Source organism: Schistocerca nitens, chromosome 9 (genome assembly GCF_023898315.1).
Source record: "Schistocerca nitens isolate TAMUIC-IGC-003100 chromosome 9, iqSchNite1.1, whole genome shotgun sequence".
Taxonomy (NCBI): domain Eukaryota; kingdom Metazoa; phylum Arthropoda; class Insecta; order Orthoptera; family Acrididae; genus Schistocerca; species Schistocerca nitens.
Window position 1 is genome coordinate 221,385,398 of NC_064622.1, and position 19,287 is coordinate 221,404,684.

A 19,287-nucleotide genomic window follows, 5' to 3' on the forward strand; every position below is an offset into this window, starting at 1 on the left:
AACCGAAGTTGATTTATCGTACACTCCAAAACCAATATAAGAAAACATAGCCGAATCAAAAGAAAACTGAACATTGCCGCTATATAATATATTGACAGGATGGACAACAAAAGAAATAGACAGACGTGAAAAAATTGACTGGAATTCTCTTGGTAAAGTAAACAGAGTTTCCGCGAGCAAGCCTCTCATTTATCAGAAACGGATGCTTTACAGTCATTGTGCATTTACTTTTTGTAACTTATGGCTGTGAGACATGAATTTGCATTGGGAAATCCATTCAAAAGCTGCCGATTATTCAGTAAAGCATGGAGAGATGCATGATGAGAATTCGGTGTTTATTCTGTTAAATATACAACGTTATATTGCGTATCCAAATTATTTTCTGCTCGAGCATAAAGATTCAAACTTCCTCCATCTTTTAGAAGTTCAGGGTTTTACTTTCATTGCCCATGGGAGTAGTTCAGTTTCCTAATGCTCTCGCGAAGGTACACACACACACACACACACACATTACAAGTGGTTTAATCAGCGTGTTTCTCATTACGCTCATCCATATATAGCGGTGTTAACATGAAAAGCTTAATTATGCAGCTACTACTATAACACCAAAAGCACAACCCAGTATGTTGTCCTCGACGGTGAGTGTTCATCAGACACTACGGTACCGTCAGGAGTGCCCCAGGGAAGTGTGATAGAACCACCATTGTTCTCTATATAAATAAATAATTAGGCGCACAGGGTGAGCAGCTGTGCTGTATGGTAAGGTTCAAAATGGCTCTGAGCACTATGGGACCCAACAGCTGAGGTCATCAGTCCCCTAGAATTTAGAGCTACTTAAACCTAACTAACCTAAGGACATTACACACATCCATGTCCGAGGCAGGATTCGAACCTGCGACCGTAGCGGTCGCGCGGTTCCAGACTGAAGCGCCTAGAACCGCTCGGCCACTTCGGCCAGCCTGTATGGTAAGGGATAGAAGTTGAATGACTGTAGAAGGATACAGTTTCTCGTTGATGTAATGATTGGCAGCTAGCTCCAAATGTAGAACAACTTAAGTTAATGCGGATGAGTGGGGAAAACAAACCCGTAATGTACAGATACTGCATTAGTGACTTGCTTGACACAGTCACGTTGTTTAAATATCTGGAAATAACGTTGCAAAGCGATATGAAATGGAAAGAGCATGTGAGGATTATGACGAATGATCGACTTAGGTTTATTGGGAGAATTTTGGGAAATTGTGATTCATCTGTAAAAGGGACACCATATAGCACGCTATTGTGGGCTATTCGTGAGTATTTCTCGAGTGTAGGGAGTCCGTACCACGTTGGATTGAAGGAAGGCATTGAAGCAATTCAGAGACGAGTTGATATACTTGTTACTGGTAGGTTCAAACAACACGCAAGTGTTGGGCTGATATTTCAACCCCTTCAACACGCAAGTGTTTCGCAAATGCTTTGGGAGCTCAAATGGAAATCTCTGGATGGAAGGAGACATTCTTTCCGAGGAACGCTTCTGAGAGAATTTAGAGCATCATCAATTGAAGCGGACTGCTGAACGATTCTATTGGCGCCAACATACGAGGGGAGTTGAAAAATAAGTTTCCCCTGTCACTGTGGGCAGAGATGTGTGATAGGGCGAAAGACGGCACGGCAGGTGAACGCAAGACACCGATACACCATTGGGTAGAGGTTGATCGCGATCAAGCAGAGGGTCGCAGTGCCTGCGCAAAGCGGAGGCCAGCCGCACAGTCTTTTCCCGGAGCTACAAAGAGAAGGTACGTTTTGGAGCCGTGGTCACAGGTGGAAGTGAGAGCTGTTATCCGCTATGAACGGGCACGTAGAGTATGGTGCCAGCAATTCAGTGATGGACGTCAGCAAGTGCAAGACATACCAAGATCTGGACGGACGAGCACGGCCACTACAGATGTAAATGTCAGGAAGTTGGATGGCATGAATAAAGCGAACCGGCGAATGACCATCGTTAGAGTAGCGGCATAACTTGGAATCGGACATGAATAAGCTCACAAGATCATCCACAACATTCTTCGATACAGGAAGGAGTCAGCACGATGGGTGCCCAGCCTACTGACCCCGACACACATGGAACAACGCATGGCGTCAATCTGGAACAGCTCGTGCGTTACCATGAATCTGGCAATGGCCTTCTGTTTCAGATTGTGACGGGGGATGAAACGTGGGCCACCATTACACGCCCAAATCGAAGGCCGCGTCCATGGAGTGGAAACATCCGTCATCAACCGTCCGAAAGAAGTTCAAAAGCACTTTGTCTGCAGGTAAAGTGCAACTCACCGTTTTCTGGGACGCCAAAGGAGTTTTGCAGCTGGACTTTCTGGAGGATGCAACCATCAATGCTGCGCGGTACTGTGCCACTCTGTCGAAATTGAAAGAGGTGATTCGGAGAAAGCGGCCTGGCCTTCTCAGATTTGGCTTCTGCTGTTCAATGACAATAAGAGACCCCACACGGTGACGGCAACGCAAAACCATACTGCAACTCTTGGTTGGGAGCGCCTACACCCTCCGCCTTACGGTCCGGATCACGCACCAAGTGACTTCCATCTGTTTCCTGCTCTCGGCGAAAGGCTCTTTGGCAGCAATGCTGACGTCAAACATGCCGTTCAACGCTTCTTCCGTATGCAACGCCCTGATTTTTTCCTGGAAGGCTTTTTGAAGCTTATAAAGCGGTATGACAAATGTCTCAATGTACTTGGAAATTATGTAGGAAAATAAAGATGTGTCTTACCATTAATGTCTCATCTTATTTTTCCTTTCACGCAAAACTCTGACCACAGTCGACAGGGGAAACTTATTTTCCAACTCCCCCTCGTACGCAGTGCGTAAGGATCACGAAGATAAGAGAAATTAGCGCTCAAACGAAGGCACATTGATAGTCATTCTTCTACCGCTCTGTTTGCGAGTGGGGCTGGAAAGCAAACGACTAGTAGTGGTATAAGGTACCCTCCACCACGCGCCGTGCATTGGCTTGTGGAGTTTCTATGTAGATATAGCCTAGGTGCAGATGTTACTCACTATGCCTAACACCGAACGGGAAACTCGTTGGCATTCTAAACTCTCATACCCGTCTCTCGAAAGTGGACTGCAAACACTCAGTAATGCTGACATCTGCTGACTGTAGTGGCTAGAGGAGCCGCAACAGTTCATCTTCGCGCTCACAAAACCAGTCCTGAACCATGTGAGCTGTGTGAACACAGGCCCTGACGTTTGGAACACAGCATCACCACTGGAGGAAAACATTGTACCATAGGAAGGACTTTCTCACCCAAAGTGCTCACATAATCCATCGCAGTAATGCGACCTTCCAGAGTAACCATGGGGACTCTTGGAATACAATTATATGGCTATCCAAATCATCACACAAACCTTTCCATCTTTCGCTCTTGTTATAGAAACCCGGCAGAAATTGGGAACAATATGCAACAAGACCGATCCGATCAAATGCCTTTCTCCCATCACTCCACAGTCCAGGTTTAATGGCTTAGGTACCACGTTAGTAGGAGGACAAAGTAGTTCCTTGGATCATTTTAACATCAATTTGACTAATTAATTAAATTTATCAATTAATCCACCTCCCGCTCCCCCTGGAAAACCTCTCCCCCCGTAGGGACAGCTTCATCTATTGGGTGAAGGGCTGCAAACGTTGTGAACTAGTGAGCTGTCATGACAATGCATTCAACACGTCTTCATGTGCAGAAAATAATCGTTACAGTATTGTTCACTAAACAAAACGGTTACGGGCCTTATGAAAGGCGACGTGAATGGGTTGCTGACACTGGAGTTTGTCAGTTTCAGATCGAAAGTATAAGAATATTGCACATTGGGATGTGCCACCCAGAGGCAGGCGAAGAGTATTTGTCATGCAGCATCAAGGGCTCTCACAAATGAAAAATACTTGCAGTGCCTGTAGAGCGGTGCTTGCAGTGTTCCGCTACAGGCGCAGCATTTGGTGCAGCAAACTAGCATTCAATCACGAAGCCACTATGTGTACACTGTGCTGCAATCTAAAGACAGTCTGACAACTCATGACGACAATTGTGAGGACAGGATTGAAACTCGCCTGTACTCAGACTATTCACTTGATAATTGTGATGACAAATGGCTCTGAGCACTATGGGACTCAACTGCTGAGGTCATTAGTCCCCTAGAACTTAGAACTAGTTAAACCTAACTAACCTAAGGACATCACAAACATCCATGCCCGAGGCAGGATTCGAACCTGCGACCGTAGCGGTCTTGCGGTTCCAGACTGCAGCGCCTTTAACCGCACGGCCACTTCGACCGGCTGTGATGACAGGGATTGAGAGAGTGACAGTGGGTGTAATCGTTGTGTATATACAGAAAAGTATGACCTGTTTATCATAGTGTAAATATTTTTTTAATTGCACACCATGTGTCCTGACACATGTATGTATATATACGCACTGTGTGTGCTGACGACAATGTGTACAAAGTACACTTGCTCGTTCTGTATTATCGCGAAATAGGGGAGATAGTGCCACAGACATGATACGAGAATTAAAATAAAGGCTTTTTTCGTTGCGAAGGGATATTCTCATGAAATTTCAATCACCAGTTTTCTCCTCCGATTGCGAAAACGTTCTGTTGGCACCCACCTACATAGGGAGAAATGATCATCACGATAAAATGAGAGAAATCAGGGCTCGCACAGAAAAATTTAAGTGCTCGTTTTTCGCGCGCGCTGTTCGAGAGTGGAACGGTAGAGAGACAGCTTGAAGGTGGTTCATTGAACCCTCTGACAGGCACTTAATTGTGAATAGCAGAGTAATCTCGTAGATATAGATACAGAAATATGACTTTTAAGTCATGTATTCAGACAAATAAAATGTCAATTGTAAATATATCCACATCATGTGTGTGACAAGAAAAACTATGTACCATCTATACTTGTACATACATACTTGCACGTCATGCATGCTGATGAAAAAAACAATACACCATGTACACTTTAAATGGAATAGTTTTTAGGTTTCAGATGCTGTTAGCCATTCTAGTCTGATTAGTTTTTAGTTTAGATACACCTTTGCCTGTCCTACCCAGTCCACCGAAATTGTAAATATTTTTAACCTCAGCTGGATGCAGTCAGTGCTACTGTTGAATGGACTGTGGACTTTTTCATGTTATAGTTATTAGCAATAGTAAAAGCGTGAAAAATATCTTTGTATTCAAAAAATATTGTGTGGAAAAACAAATTGTGTCACTGAAATGTATCTATGTCTGTGTCTAAGAGAGATGTGAAAATTTTTAAACAACCCAATTCTATCGCTGAAATGTATCTCTGTCTAAAAGAGATGTGAATTTTTTTTAAAGAAGCAAGAACTGAAATAATCTATCATTTGTATATGTATGTGTGTAAGATGATTTAATAAATGAGTTCGTTATCGTATGTCTTTGTAGTTGATATTTACAGGAAACCTATCCACATTGCACTGTATACATTAATAATGTGCAAGACACACAAGACATTAGTTTTGAACATGAGAGCTACTAAGGAGGTGAGGTTTAAGATGGAGAATAACAAATTCTGTGGAATGGTTGCATGGAATTTTGCTTATTGTGCTGCACATATTGGGTTATGGGAACAGGTGGGACGTGACAATGTCCGTGTCCATAAGACGTATACCAAACATGTCTAAAATGATATCCGTTGTACTTGAAGAAAACCACACATGTAGTATCCGGACAAAGCAGCATACTAGATGTACCAAAGTGGGAGCAGGGTAAAATCAGTAAGATACACACACACATTGTGAGAAAAATTAATTTCTTTTTCATTGAACTTAAAAGTAATTTTACATTTTCAGAAGCAGAAAAACATTTTGTTCATACCCACATATCATCTTGAGCTGATGGAAGGCAGGACACCTGAAGAATTCCAGGTGTTGAATAGCTGCATACTTGTAGATTACATGCGCCCATATGATTTCCTTCTTGCCTTTGACATATATGATAGTAACCAGGTAGTCAAATAATCGAAGCGATGCCACGGTATCTTTATAGGTTCGTCCCAGTGAATTCCATGCAAGAAACGTGTTAATCATAAAATACCCCTCTATGTTTTAGCATACTTCACGTCGTTGAATGGCTTCAGCTATGCAATGCTTGACAAGAACGTCTCTATTACACAGCCATCTTGTATGAATGCTATGAGTATTAGAGATCCTCCTTCTTCAACACCTTCACATGAAGATCCTCGTATACATGTGAAATACTAGACATTTTCATCCCACTGTAGCAGTAAATCGTATAGATAGAATTCTTATGGATGCAGTTCCGATTTCAAGTAGACTCTGGCATTAGTTAACTGGCATTTGTCAAAGTCGATGGACTCATTCGCTATATTCCCCCATCTGTCGGCCTGAAATGCAAGTATGATGAATTTTGATGTCTCCAATTGAATAGATGTTTTAATAGCCCAATTTGTGTGGATGCAGTCGGTAGCACTGGGTATTCAAAAAGCTCACATGAACGGAAAGTTAATGGCAGATATGCACCAGCATTCAGAATTTTTAAAAGCTTCAAACGCTCCTCATCTGCTGCAGTGATGTGGAGCATTTTCCATATTTACTGATGATGATCACATTCTCCTTTTGGGCTCCTTGAATGTATGAGCTGTCTCCGTCACACTCTGTACCAGAATAAGTTCCTGTTTAGCATGCGTAATTATTTGCCGTATCTCCTCAAAGTATCTCATAAGAATTTTTAGACGTATGCTGGCGATAAATCGCGTGTTCTCTACAACTGTTCTACCCAGTGACTTGTCTACCAACCATCCTGCATTTTCTAAACTGTTCAAATCCGAATGTGGTGCTGAGTCATATATTTTAAGGGTTGATGCAATGCCGACAATACGTGTACGGTCAGACTCAACCCCGCTAGTTCATCTCTTATCTTCTGAAACATAAATGCTAAAGTATTACGTGTAAGCTTCGATCTCATCATGAAAGTACCATCCTTTTTCTTAAATGCTCCATCCACGTATATCAAACTCTTGTATGGAAGTACTAAAGCGTCTTGGTGCTGAAAACAACCCTAATTTCTTTGTTCCTGTTAAATGTGATGGCAACATGAGATATATGTAACAAGTAATCCTGGCGCATGATTTGCTCACGATAGTCTATTAACCATGCCACTGCTAGGTTTCAGGCCCACCTACTTAAGAGACTCGTAGTTTTCACGTGTTATCACCTTGGGGTTCTGCTGAAAAATGCTGTGCTGTGGGTTGTGTGCACTGGTGTTATATTGTACGCCCATCCTTTCTTAGATGTAGTCAGTGTGCGAATTGCAGGGGGGGGGGGGGGGATGGGGGGGATTTCCCCCCCTCTGCATCAGACCATCCCATCCTCTGGTTCTAGTTTATGCATCCCAACCTGGGATGTTTATTTCCCACGCACTGGAGTAAAACTTTACATATAATTTAAATTTGTGGAGCCGAACACTGAAAGTTTTTGATACAGTCTTACTATTAATACCATTAATATGATTGCTTATTAATTGTGAAAAAGTGTTATGTAGCAGGTAAGCATTTCAAAACATTTAGAACTAAACGACAAGACGACGCACGCCACATTTCCGTAGCATGGCACAATGTTGCAAGACGTCTCCCCAGCGTAAAAGATGCTTTAGAGCCAGGTCTGTATTGTATGGTGGATGTGATGTGTTGCGTACGAAACTAAAACCTTCAATCAGATCCAAACGTCGTGGAAAACTGTGAAGAGGTGTCATCCTGCAGCAAGATAACGCTCGCCCACATTCTGCCAAACGGACAGCGACGCAATAAAGGAGTTGAGATTCGAGGTGCTGGAACATCCACCATACAGTCCAGACCTGGCTCCAAGCGATTTTCACATGTTTGGACCCTTAACGGAAGCACTACAGGGAATAAGATTTGAAAGTGATGAAGACGTCATTGCTGCGGTGCAAAATTGGTTACAGATGCAACCGATAAACGTATTTTCTGATGAAATAAAAAAACTCGTAAAACGTCGGGAAAACTGCATTGAAGTCCAGGGAGGATACGTAGAAAAGTAACGCACGTTTCAGTTTTCTATCATCAGAATAAGTACAGCTTTTCACAAAGGTGCCTTCACTTTTTGAATTCCCCTCGTATACCTGTATGTAGATGATTTTGTAAGTGAGCTTTACCTATAAGGTACTTTTAAAGATATAACAAGAGATGGCTTTTCTGATAGTGCTTACGCGTGAATAGTGAGTTTCGACATTAACATCTATATATAGATAACTGTTTAACCATGGGTAACGCCACGGTCCAAGCTAGTAACATATATAATTATACTAACCCCCTAAGACATTCCCCCCCACTGGTAAAAGCACAAATCGAACACTGGATGTAGTCAAACAATGATTTCCTCATCACGGATGTCAACAAGTTGATTATTCTGGTCCGCAATACACAGCTTCAGATAGTACAATGTCTGAACTGTCACTGGAAGGTATATAGCTTTGGCGGGTCTCTCAACACTCTTATACCCTGATCCAACTGAGGGGAAATATCCGCAAATTGTATGATCTATCCTTGAGACAGGAGCTGGTGCAGCGTTACATTCGACATGGATTGAACTGAAAGGTAATACATCCACTGTCTGATCGGACTCATTTACTGGGATCCATCTCCAAACCTTCCCGCTGTATGAAACCCAGTACCGTCCTATTGAACCTTTCTGCTTAAAGTCAGTTGTTGCATTCATCGTCCTCATTTCATATTTAAGTGTACTGATGTTTGCACATAGCTCCAGCCCTTTTCCAGACTCTTTTAAAACCTCATTCAAATCAGCAATATCATAAGCATCGCGTTCTGTTTTCACAATTTCTTTTTTACCGTTGACTTCCAGATGCAGTTTATTTTAAGCTTCTGTGATATTATGGATGTTGTTGTATGTCTCCAGCACAGTCAGCACAATCTTCCAACCTTCAACGCTTCAATCAATTGATGGGCATTAATTCACGAGTAACTGTGATGATCATTATTTTAAAGTCTCAGTATGCAATATTGCGTCTGAACCTCAAGTAGTGAGTGGACGCGTAATGTACCTCCTTTTATATCCATCTTCGTATACGTTAGAAGAGACAAAATGCATAAATGACCACACAGGTATGTAATAAAGTCTTGATAGAGATGAAAATTGTAGAACACTTATCTTCTGCTGGTTAAACATCCTTGTGATTCTTTCGAAGGCTGCAGGTCACCAAGTGAGTTGAAACAGCACACGTTATCCGTATTTTTATGATATGCCATCCAGTGAGTTCCAGCTCATCCAGCAACGTCTAAATTTACAATTTCAGGTGCTCAGGATTTCCACATTGTCATAAACACACTGTGGAATGTTGATTTTTTTCTAACAAGCTTAAGCAGCTCTATATTTGTAAGTACCCAGTCTATCAGGACAGCTAAGGGACTTCTTCTTATTTACATCAAGGCCTAGTTCTTCCTCATACGTCTTCACGTGCAGTCGGTTTCCTATGTCTGCTGCTTCCATCGAGCATTTATGTCTTCGTGCTTTCTCTAGTTGCTCCTGGGAGTTTTTTTCGTTCTTGACTGTCCCGGCAACAGCGGCAGCACTGCCAGCCAATGAACCCATCGCTAAGAGGCTGACGAGGGCTAGAATACGACTTATTGGGTATTGTTAGAACCCTGGGTGCTTTGATCAGTCTTCTCGCTTCTGCTTCAGAGCGCTTTTAGCTGCGTACATCAGTGCCAGGAAACAGTTTTTTAAACACCTTTTCCCCGACTTCCTCTTCTTCATCTTCATCGTCATCATCATCTTCTTCTTTAGAACTCAATCTGCGGCTTTAGCTGAAATACACATCCAAACCCAACTTAATTTTATCACACGTGATATCATGAACTGTAAATGCTGCAATGCGTTGACCTATACCAATATTCCTTCTCACACATATTGCCTAGCTTTACCAGTTAAAATACACTACTGGTCATTAAAATTGCTACACCACGACGATGACGTGCTACAGACGCGAAATTTAACCGACAGGAAGAAGATGCTGTGATATGCAAATGATTAACTTTTCAGAGCATTCACACAAGGTTGACGCCGGTGGCGACACATACAACGTGCTCACATGAGGAAAGTTTCCAACCGATTTCTCACACACAAACAGCAGTTAACCTGCGTTCCCTGGTGAAGCGTTGTTGTGATGCCTCGTGTAAGGAGGAGAAATGCGTACCATCACGTTTCCGACTTTGCTAAAGGTCAGATTGTTGCCTATCGCGATTGCGGTTTATCGTATCGCGACATTGCTACTCGCGTTGGTCGAGTTCCAATGACTGTTAGCAGAATATGAAATCGGTGGGTTCAGGAGGGTAATACGGAACGCCGTGACGCGTCCCAGCGGCCTCGTATCACTTGCAGTCGAGATGACAGGCATCTTATGCGCATAGCTGTAACGGATCGTGCAGCCACGTCTCGGTCCCTGAGTCAACAGATGGGTACGTTTGCAAGACAACAACCATCTGCAAGAACAGTTCGACGACGTTTGCAGCAGTATGGACTATCAGCTCGGAGACCATGGCTGCGGTTACCCATGACGCTGCATCACAGACAGGGGCGCCTGCGATGGTGTACTCTTTTTAAGGACGAACCTGGGTGCACGAATGGCAGAACGTCATTTTTTTGGATGAATCCCGGTTCTGTTTACAGCATCATGATGGTCGCATCCGTGTTTGGCGACATCGCGGTGAACACACATTGCAAGCGTGTATTCGTCATCGCGATAATGGCGTATCACCAGGCGTGATGGTATGGGGTGCCATTGGTTACACGTCTCGGTCAACTCTTGTTCGCATTGACGGCATTTTGAACAGTGGACGTTACATTTCAGATGAGTTACGACCGTGGCTCTACCCTTCATGCAATCCCTGCGAAACCCTACATTTCAGCAGGATAATACACGACCGCATGTTGCAGATCCTGTACGGGCCTTTCTGGATACAGAAAATGTTCGGCTGCTGCCCTGGCCAGCACATTCTCCAGATCTCTCACCAATTGAAAACGTCTGGTCAATGGTGGCCGAGCAACTGGCTCGTCACAATACGCCAGTCACTACTCTTGGTGAACTGTGATATTGTGTTGAAGCTGCATGGGCAGCTGTACCTGTACACGCCATCCAAGCTCTGTTTGACTCAATGCCCAGGCGTATCAAGGCTGTTATTACGGCCAGAGGTGGTTGTTCTGGGTACTGATTTCTCAGGATCTATGCACCCAAATTGCGTGAAAATGTAATCACATGTCAGTTCTAGTATAATATATTTGTCTAGTGAATACTCGTTTATCATCTGCATTTCTTCTTGGTGTAGCAATTTTAATGGCCAGTAGTGTACGATCTACAGTGTGTTGTCCTGGGAGATCTGTATTTGATGCGTATGCAATGCCGTGTACCATACACGCCTCGTCGAACAGATTAATCCCCTTATCGCAACATGCCAGCGTTTTTGCGGGGAAGTTGCATTCCTGGGATTTATTGTTTGTGGTCTTCTATAATGTGGCGGTTAACGTCACTGTTATTCCATTCAGTTTTCCAGGATTTAGTCTGTCATAGGTTGTTCCTTGGGCGATTATTATGCTCTTCCATATTGCCGCTCTTGATTTAAGGGTATTTCCAGTGTTCATCTAGGACCTGGTGTGTAGGTAGCAGTTCAGTCATTTCTGGGTGCTTTTTTTATGCATTCCAGGATTGTCGCCTGCTGTCTTCGGATTTCTGATGGAACAATATTTGACGGGACTTGAAACCATGCTATTGGGGTCGACTTTAATGTTCCTGTTATTATTCCCGTAGTTTCACTGAGATGGACGTCAATTTTCTACACGTGGGTACTCCTACTCCACACAGGAGCACAGTACTCCGCCAAAGAGCAGACCACTGCTTGTGCTGCAGTGCTGGTGTAATTGCATCTGCTCCCCATGTGGCACTCAGTGGTTTCTGGATAACGCTATTTCGGGTTTTCAAGGTGTTTTTTGGAGGTAAGTGACCTGTCGAGAGTTATGACTAGATATTTGGCATATTTGTTCTGTCTGACTCGCTCTTCGCAGAAAGTTTGTTTAGTTCTCTGTCTGCCAGTCGGCTATTTAAATGGAAGCCGCAAGTCTCTGTTGTATCTGGATTTGGGCACAGTTTCCATTTTCTGTGGTATTGGTTTAGTACTTCTAGATCAGCTGTTACAGTCGCTTCTCCTTCTTCTAGCCACTTGTTTTGAGTGGCTATAGCCATATCGTCACCGTAGCAAAACATATGCAAAATATCGGTTTACGTTATTGGTTGAGGTAGGCCGGCGAAGCTGCCGCGCCCATCCCACTACAACCGTCAGGTACTACCAACTTACGCCGACTCAACTATAGGCTGGCTTCACCGAATAGCTGTCAACACCGACCGATATGATTCGAAACAGCTACTCGTATCAGTCACCACGCAGTAACTCTTCATAAAGTGAACAGGTAACACCTTACGTGTCGCGTTCGTAATTCTATGTGTTTTTGTTCGTCTTCTCTCTACCCCTCATTGCTGAAGATGGTGTCTAATACTAGAATTTTTTGTGGTGCCCCTACAGCACAGTTACGGATCCACTATTCCACATCATTATCCTGTTAGAACAAGACAATTTATCGGGACAGACTCAACGCTTTGTTACAATGTAGGACCCAAATTTTAATTGATGGGCAAATTGAAAATTCTCTTATTGGATCAGAGCGTTTTTCAGACTGCACTACATGTCACTAACGATCATCTGCAGTTACTTTTTGCGTTTTTTCATGGGTAACTGAAACTGTCAGCCCACAATCAATGTCGATTTTCTTACGGCAGGAGGATAACCGTCTTCACTGTGATCCCTCTGGAGGTGGTCTAGCATTGCCTTCCTCCGTCTGTGAACCGACTTAAGCATAAACAAATGGGGGCTCCACAGTTTAACGTGGACTGCACGGTGCTGCACGGTATTTTTCATGTTTTCCAATCGCCGATTGAGCTGAAAGAGAAATTAAGTGACATAAAACCCTTATGGCTAACCGAGAACTGAACTGTGGACCCTTGGATGTGAGACGTCACACTCAGCCACTTAGCTGCAATCCAACGAACAGTGCATTCAATACACGAAGTACGACAGAGCAACAAAGATCTGTACATATCAGATCAGTTTGACACAAACAGCTAGTGGCTAATCTTTGAAGCGAAGAGAATGGCGGTGATAATAAAAATAATTAACAAACAAGGAGATTGCGCTTCTGGCGGAGTCGGACACCCAGACAAATCTCCTCTATTACAGCCCACGCCTCCGATCGTATCAGCGTCAGCGATAAGGCTCTTCTCGGGCGTTACGCATTGTCACCTGCTTGAACCGATAAGTCAAGATGAAAAATGGCCTCTTATCGGCGGCAGGGAGACAAAGGCGATGGCGTGCTGATACTTGAAGTGGCTAGCTAATCTCGATTCTATAAGCTCCTGCGAATTTGTGGTCTTGTAGCTGATAATTGACTCGGATTTATTATTCCCGCCGGTTTAGCTAAATGAGTTCTCTTGCTGTAAGGCTCAACACCGGAGTAATCTAAATGTACATCTGTGGGAACAGATTATTAAAATGTGTAACACTATCGCTCCATTCTCATCGACAGCCACATACATTACTTTCGCGAACAGACGCTACGAGAAGAACACAACAATCCAATGACGCACTCATCTCTTATGTATGTGGTAGTTACAACGTAAATGACGTTCGCCAATAACAATTCAATGAACTAATTTTGTGGAAGTATGTCGAACTTGAGAGTACATCTTCAATTTCGTACACTCTACTACATATAAATTTGTATTTTTGTAGCGTTTTTACACAGAGTACCGACACTTTGAAACTTGAGTAGCTGAAAAAAATCACTATGGAGTTAAAAATACAGAAAAAATTCCTTGTAAATATGAATTTCCGATTGTTAAAGGAGAATAAACACATGAATATCGCCGCAGCCATCACTCACTCTCAGAACACGTCCGAACAAAGATAAAAAATTTACCGAATGATAGTGATTACGGACCAATGTACATAAAGAGCATTATAATTTTTTAAAACATTATGCTCATACATTCACACATGTAAATACGTGTAATAATGGCACTGCATGTTGTCGGCGATATTAACTTGGTTCAAATGGCTCTGAGCACTATGGGACTTAACTTCTAAGGTCATCAGTCCCCTAGAACTTAGAACTACTTAAACCTAACTAACCTAAGGACATCACACACATCCATGCCCGAGGCAGGATTCGAACCTGCGACCGTAGCGGTAGCGCGGTTCCAGACTGTAGCGCCTAGAACCGCTCGGCCACCCCGTCTGGCGGCGATATTAACTGTTTACCTGATGATTCGTTTGGAGGAACCTCAAATTACATACGCGCTGTGGATTTTACGGCAAGTTTTGCTAAGCGTTGTCTAACATCAGCAGAAAATCTTACCCAGAAAACCAATTGTTTTTAAAAGTGATTCCACATGATAAATGCAGACAAATTGTTCTGTTCTAAACTTATAATAAGAAGCAGCAAAAGGTGTCAACGTCACCATAAGTTTCACAAGCAGCCGTATTTCACTACTTCAGAGATTAACATAGCCAAAGAGCAAAATCTTAACTGTATTATCAGATCTACGTCCAACATAGAGGCCATTAAGCTGTAATTACAAATTAAAGAAATACTTTTCAACTGTGCATGAGTTAGGATCAAAACTTCACACGGCTCCTGCGCAAAGAGTCAAAGAGTCTCGAAATCAATCCCTTCCAAACAAAGAGAAGGAAAACTTTCCAACAGACCGAGAAAGAATATCTCACTGCGTCTCAAACCCGAATCTTTTTGTATCCCAAGCAACTTCCACACCAAATAAACAGCGCGAGAGTCGTTGATATGAGCTCTGCGGCTGTTATCTGAAATTCGATCCATCGTGGTTTTGAACTGCCATAAAGTTTAATAACGGAGTATATTCCTCTGCGGCATCAAAGATTTATTATATAGACTAAACTTCTTTCTTGTCTCATCACATCTCAATTACCACACCGAGGAAAATCATATGCCGCTTCCAAATTTTTCTGAATGTTCTTTACACACCACACTTAGAACGTCTTGCAATAAAGAGAGGGCAGCATATCTTGAGGATCAGAGTGATCATAAGCTGAGGAGTTAATTCGACTGAGACACTCCACGTAGATGCTAAGACTTCAAATGAACTACACATACTTACCATTCCTTCTATTGAAACGAAGATTTTCCTGTCAAAATTTTCGTTGCCTTTTAATAGAACCGCGATTGTAAGTTGTCAGTACTGAAGAACGTTAATTGGACCCACACTCCAAGTTCCTTCACGACAATTAAATACACTCGTTTCCGCGTCTGATGGATGAAATAACGATGATATTTATATAGCTACCGAGGTAACAATCTCCAATGCTGACCATTGTTGTAAGAGTGGAACAGAATGCTGTCCAACAGTGGAAGGAGAGATGAAGAGTGTGTAATTTGACTGTTAAATACTGAATGGTTAATGCATATTGGGTAATGTTAACACATTAGTTTCTTGGTTACAAACTTAGTAATTACGACAGCAGTAACAAATTACTGCTGGTCTTTCAGGTAACGGGAGTGCGAAAATGGAACACATTATTTTACATGTTTGTTCCTACACTCCGTTAGCAACGTAGGTTTCTTAGGTTTCTAGTTAAATACGTACCCATCCAAAGCGCTCTACACTCCCCGTAAATGTGTGATGAGGTTTAGAAATTACACGTGGACGGCACAACGACAGTAACACACTTCTGCACCTACATACGTACTCCACAAGCCTCTGTAAAATGCACGGCAGAGACCGCATTGTACCAGTATTATCGCCCTTTTCCCTACTCCATCCTAGTCATGAAAGAGAGAAAAATGACTGTATATTCTTCTGTACGTGCCTCAATTTCTGTCATATGATTCTCATTACATCTACGCAAAATATACTGTATTCGAACATTATGAAGTACCTCGAAGAAAACGATTTATTGACACATAGCACGGATTCAGAAAATATCGTTCTTGTGAAACAAAACTAGCTCTTTATTCCCATTAAGTAATAAGTGCTATCGACAGGGGATGTCAAATTGATTCCATATTTTTAGATCTCCAGAAGGCTTTCGACGCCGTTCCTCACAAGCGTCTTCTAACCAAACTGCGTGCCTACAGAGTATCGCCTGAGTTGTGCGACTGGATTCGTGATTTCCTGTCAGAAAGGTCACAGTTCGTAGTAATAGACTGAAAGTCATCTAGTAAAACAGAAGTAATATCCGGAATTTCCCAAGGAAGTGTTATTGCCCTCTTTTGTTCCTGATCTATATTAACGACATAGGAGACAATCTGAGTAGCACTCTTAGATTGTTTGCAGATGATGCTGTCATTTACTGTCTTGTAAAGTGATCAGATGATCAAAACGAATTGCAAAATGATTTAGATAAGGTATCTGTATGTGGCGAAAAGTGGCAATTGACCCTGAATAAGGAAAAGTGTGCAGTTATTCACGTGAGTACTAAGAGAAATCCGCTAAATTTCGATTACGGGATAAGTCACACAAATCTGAAGGCTGTAAATTCAGCTAAATACTTAGGGATTACAATTACAAATAACCTAAATTGGAACGATCACATAGATAATATTGTGGGTAGAGCAAACCAAAGACTGAGAATCATTGGCAGAACACTTAGAAGGTGCAACAGATCTACTAAAGAGACTGCTTACACCACGCTTGTCCGCCCTATTCTGGAGTATTGCTGTGCGGTGTGGGACCCGCATCAACTGGGACTGACGGATGACATCGAAAAAGTAGAAAGAAGGGCAGCTCGTTTTGTATTATCGCGAAATAGGGGAGATAGTGTCACAGACATGATACGTGAATAGGAGTGGCAATCATTAAAACATAGGCGTTTTTTCGTTGCGAAGGGATACTCTCATGAAATTTCAATCACCAGTTTTCTCCTCCGACTGCGAAAACATTCTGTTGGCACCCACCTACATAGGGAGAAATGATCATCACGATAAAATAAGAGAAATCAGGGCTCGCACAGAAAAATTTAAGTGCTCGTTTTTCCCACGTGCCATTCGAGAGTGGAACGGTAGAGAGACAGCTTGAAGGTGGTTCATTGAACCCTCTGGCAGGCACTTTATTGTGAATAGCAGAGTAATCACGCAGATGTAGATGTGTCAGCGTAATGGGCGGATGTTCCCCTTCCAATATGCGTTATCTAATGCAATAGGGTTTCGCGAGAACTACATCGTCCTTCTCGGAAACATACCCATTTAAGATCCCGTAGCACTCCTGTAACGCTTCAGTATGGGCCATACCTATCCGTTAAGAGCTCAGATTCGCGTCTCTTAATTCTCTTGCCATGTCTATGTGCCGCGCGCACATGGTATCTTTGCTGGTATCGATACTACTCATGCTCGCTTTCCGCCTAGCTTTGGCTCTGAGCACTATGGGACTCAACATCTTAGGTCATCAGTCCCCTAGAACTTAGAACTACTTAAACCTAACTAACCTAAGGACATCACACACATCCATGCCCGAGGCAGGATTCGAACCTGCGACCGTAGCAGTCCCGCAGTTCCTAACTGCAGAGCCTAGAACCGCACGGCCACCGCGGGCGGCGCAACGATGTATTGTCTAGTGTAAATATGTATTCTAAATGCTATGTTTAAATTATGTAATATTTAACACTGGCAAGTCAGGGCATATTTAGTTGACGTTGAAGTCAGAGAGATTGTTCTGTCGTGCCACTGGGCGCGGGAGTGACGCCGTGCTCGGTGTAAGACGTACACTCGAGTGCTGCTATTCCTAGCTGTGTTACATCTAACGGCTAGTGTGTGGATCTAAGTACGACGGGAAAGGAATGGTCGGCATATCTGAAAGCATGGCCCGGCAGTTATTATGGATTAATGGGCATAGTGCTGAAGAAACGAGGGCGTAAATGCGAAGCGCACTGTGGGCCCAAGTCGCAACAGTAAAAGCCCGCTGCCACATTGTGTCGCCGCCGTGGACTTCCGTCGATCCACCGACAACGAGGGAAGTAAGATCTACGTAATTTTCGTAGGATAAAACTGTAGAAGGCTTGCCAGTGACTGTGCTTTTCTCTGAAGTTGAACAATTGGTAACAAGCACTTTATAATCGAAGTGTTGCAGGTACATTCCACCCGACAATAACACCAAGTAGGTTCCTTCTGATCCTTACCTTATTGAACCGAGTGTATTACGCCATTATCAAGAGAAACTATGTTAATTATCAAATTATTTGCATGGACGGTGAAAAGTAAATTTCAGACTGTTTTGAACGATTGGTTAGCGTAGTTAATTTCTGCACTTAATAAGCTTACGCCAACCGCAGTAACTTAATAATAGACTGAAGTAATAAATTTGATTATTAAGATTTATTTCAATGCATATTCAGCTGAAGTTAGTTCAAGGATATTTCATGAAACTATAAAGCTTATTCCACCTGAGCCGGCCGATGTGGCCGAGCGGTTCTAGGCGCTTCAGTCTGGAACCGCGCGACCGCTACGGTCGCAGGTTCGAATCCTGCCTCGGGCATGGAAGTGTGTGATGTCCTTAGGTTAGTTAGGTTTAAGTAGTTCTAGCGATTGATGACCTCACGTGTTAAGTCCCATAGTTCTCAGAGCCATTTGAACCAATTCCACCTGAAAATCGCCCAATTAATGAATTATAATCATTCAAAACATAGTTAATCAATTATTGGCAATATATTTCATTATCAGTAGATTAAACTGTGCAAAGTACGTAATTTTAAAGACAGAATGACAGTCCATTATTCAAAATCTCGAGAGATAATTATCTGTGTTGTCAGCATTGCACTTAGCTGACAAATTATGAACAAAATCAATATCAAAATACTTATTGAAAGTTAACCATTAATGTTTAAGTGTAGTTAGATTGTTATGACATTATTTTATATGACTACTAAGCCTGACACAGCACTTACGTAAAACTTCCCGTTCCACGTGCTGCGCTACAAACAGGTAAACTTTATTTTTGACACAATTATTCACGTACTTAACAGTACTGTCGCTCATCAGTTGAGCTGGCGACCGATTTTTTAATTGCTTTTACAACTTAATCATTTCTTTCGGCAAAATTTCCACTGTGGCCGAGCGGTTCTAGGCGCTACAGTCTGTAACCGCGCTACCGCTA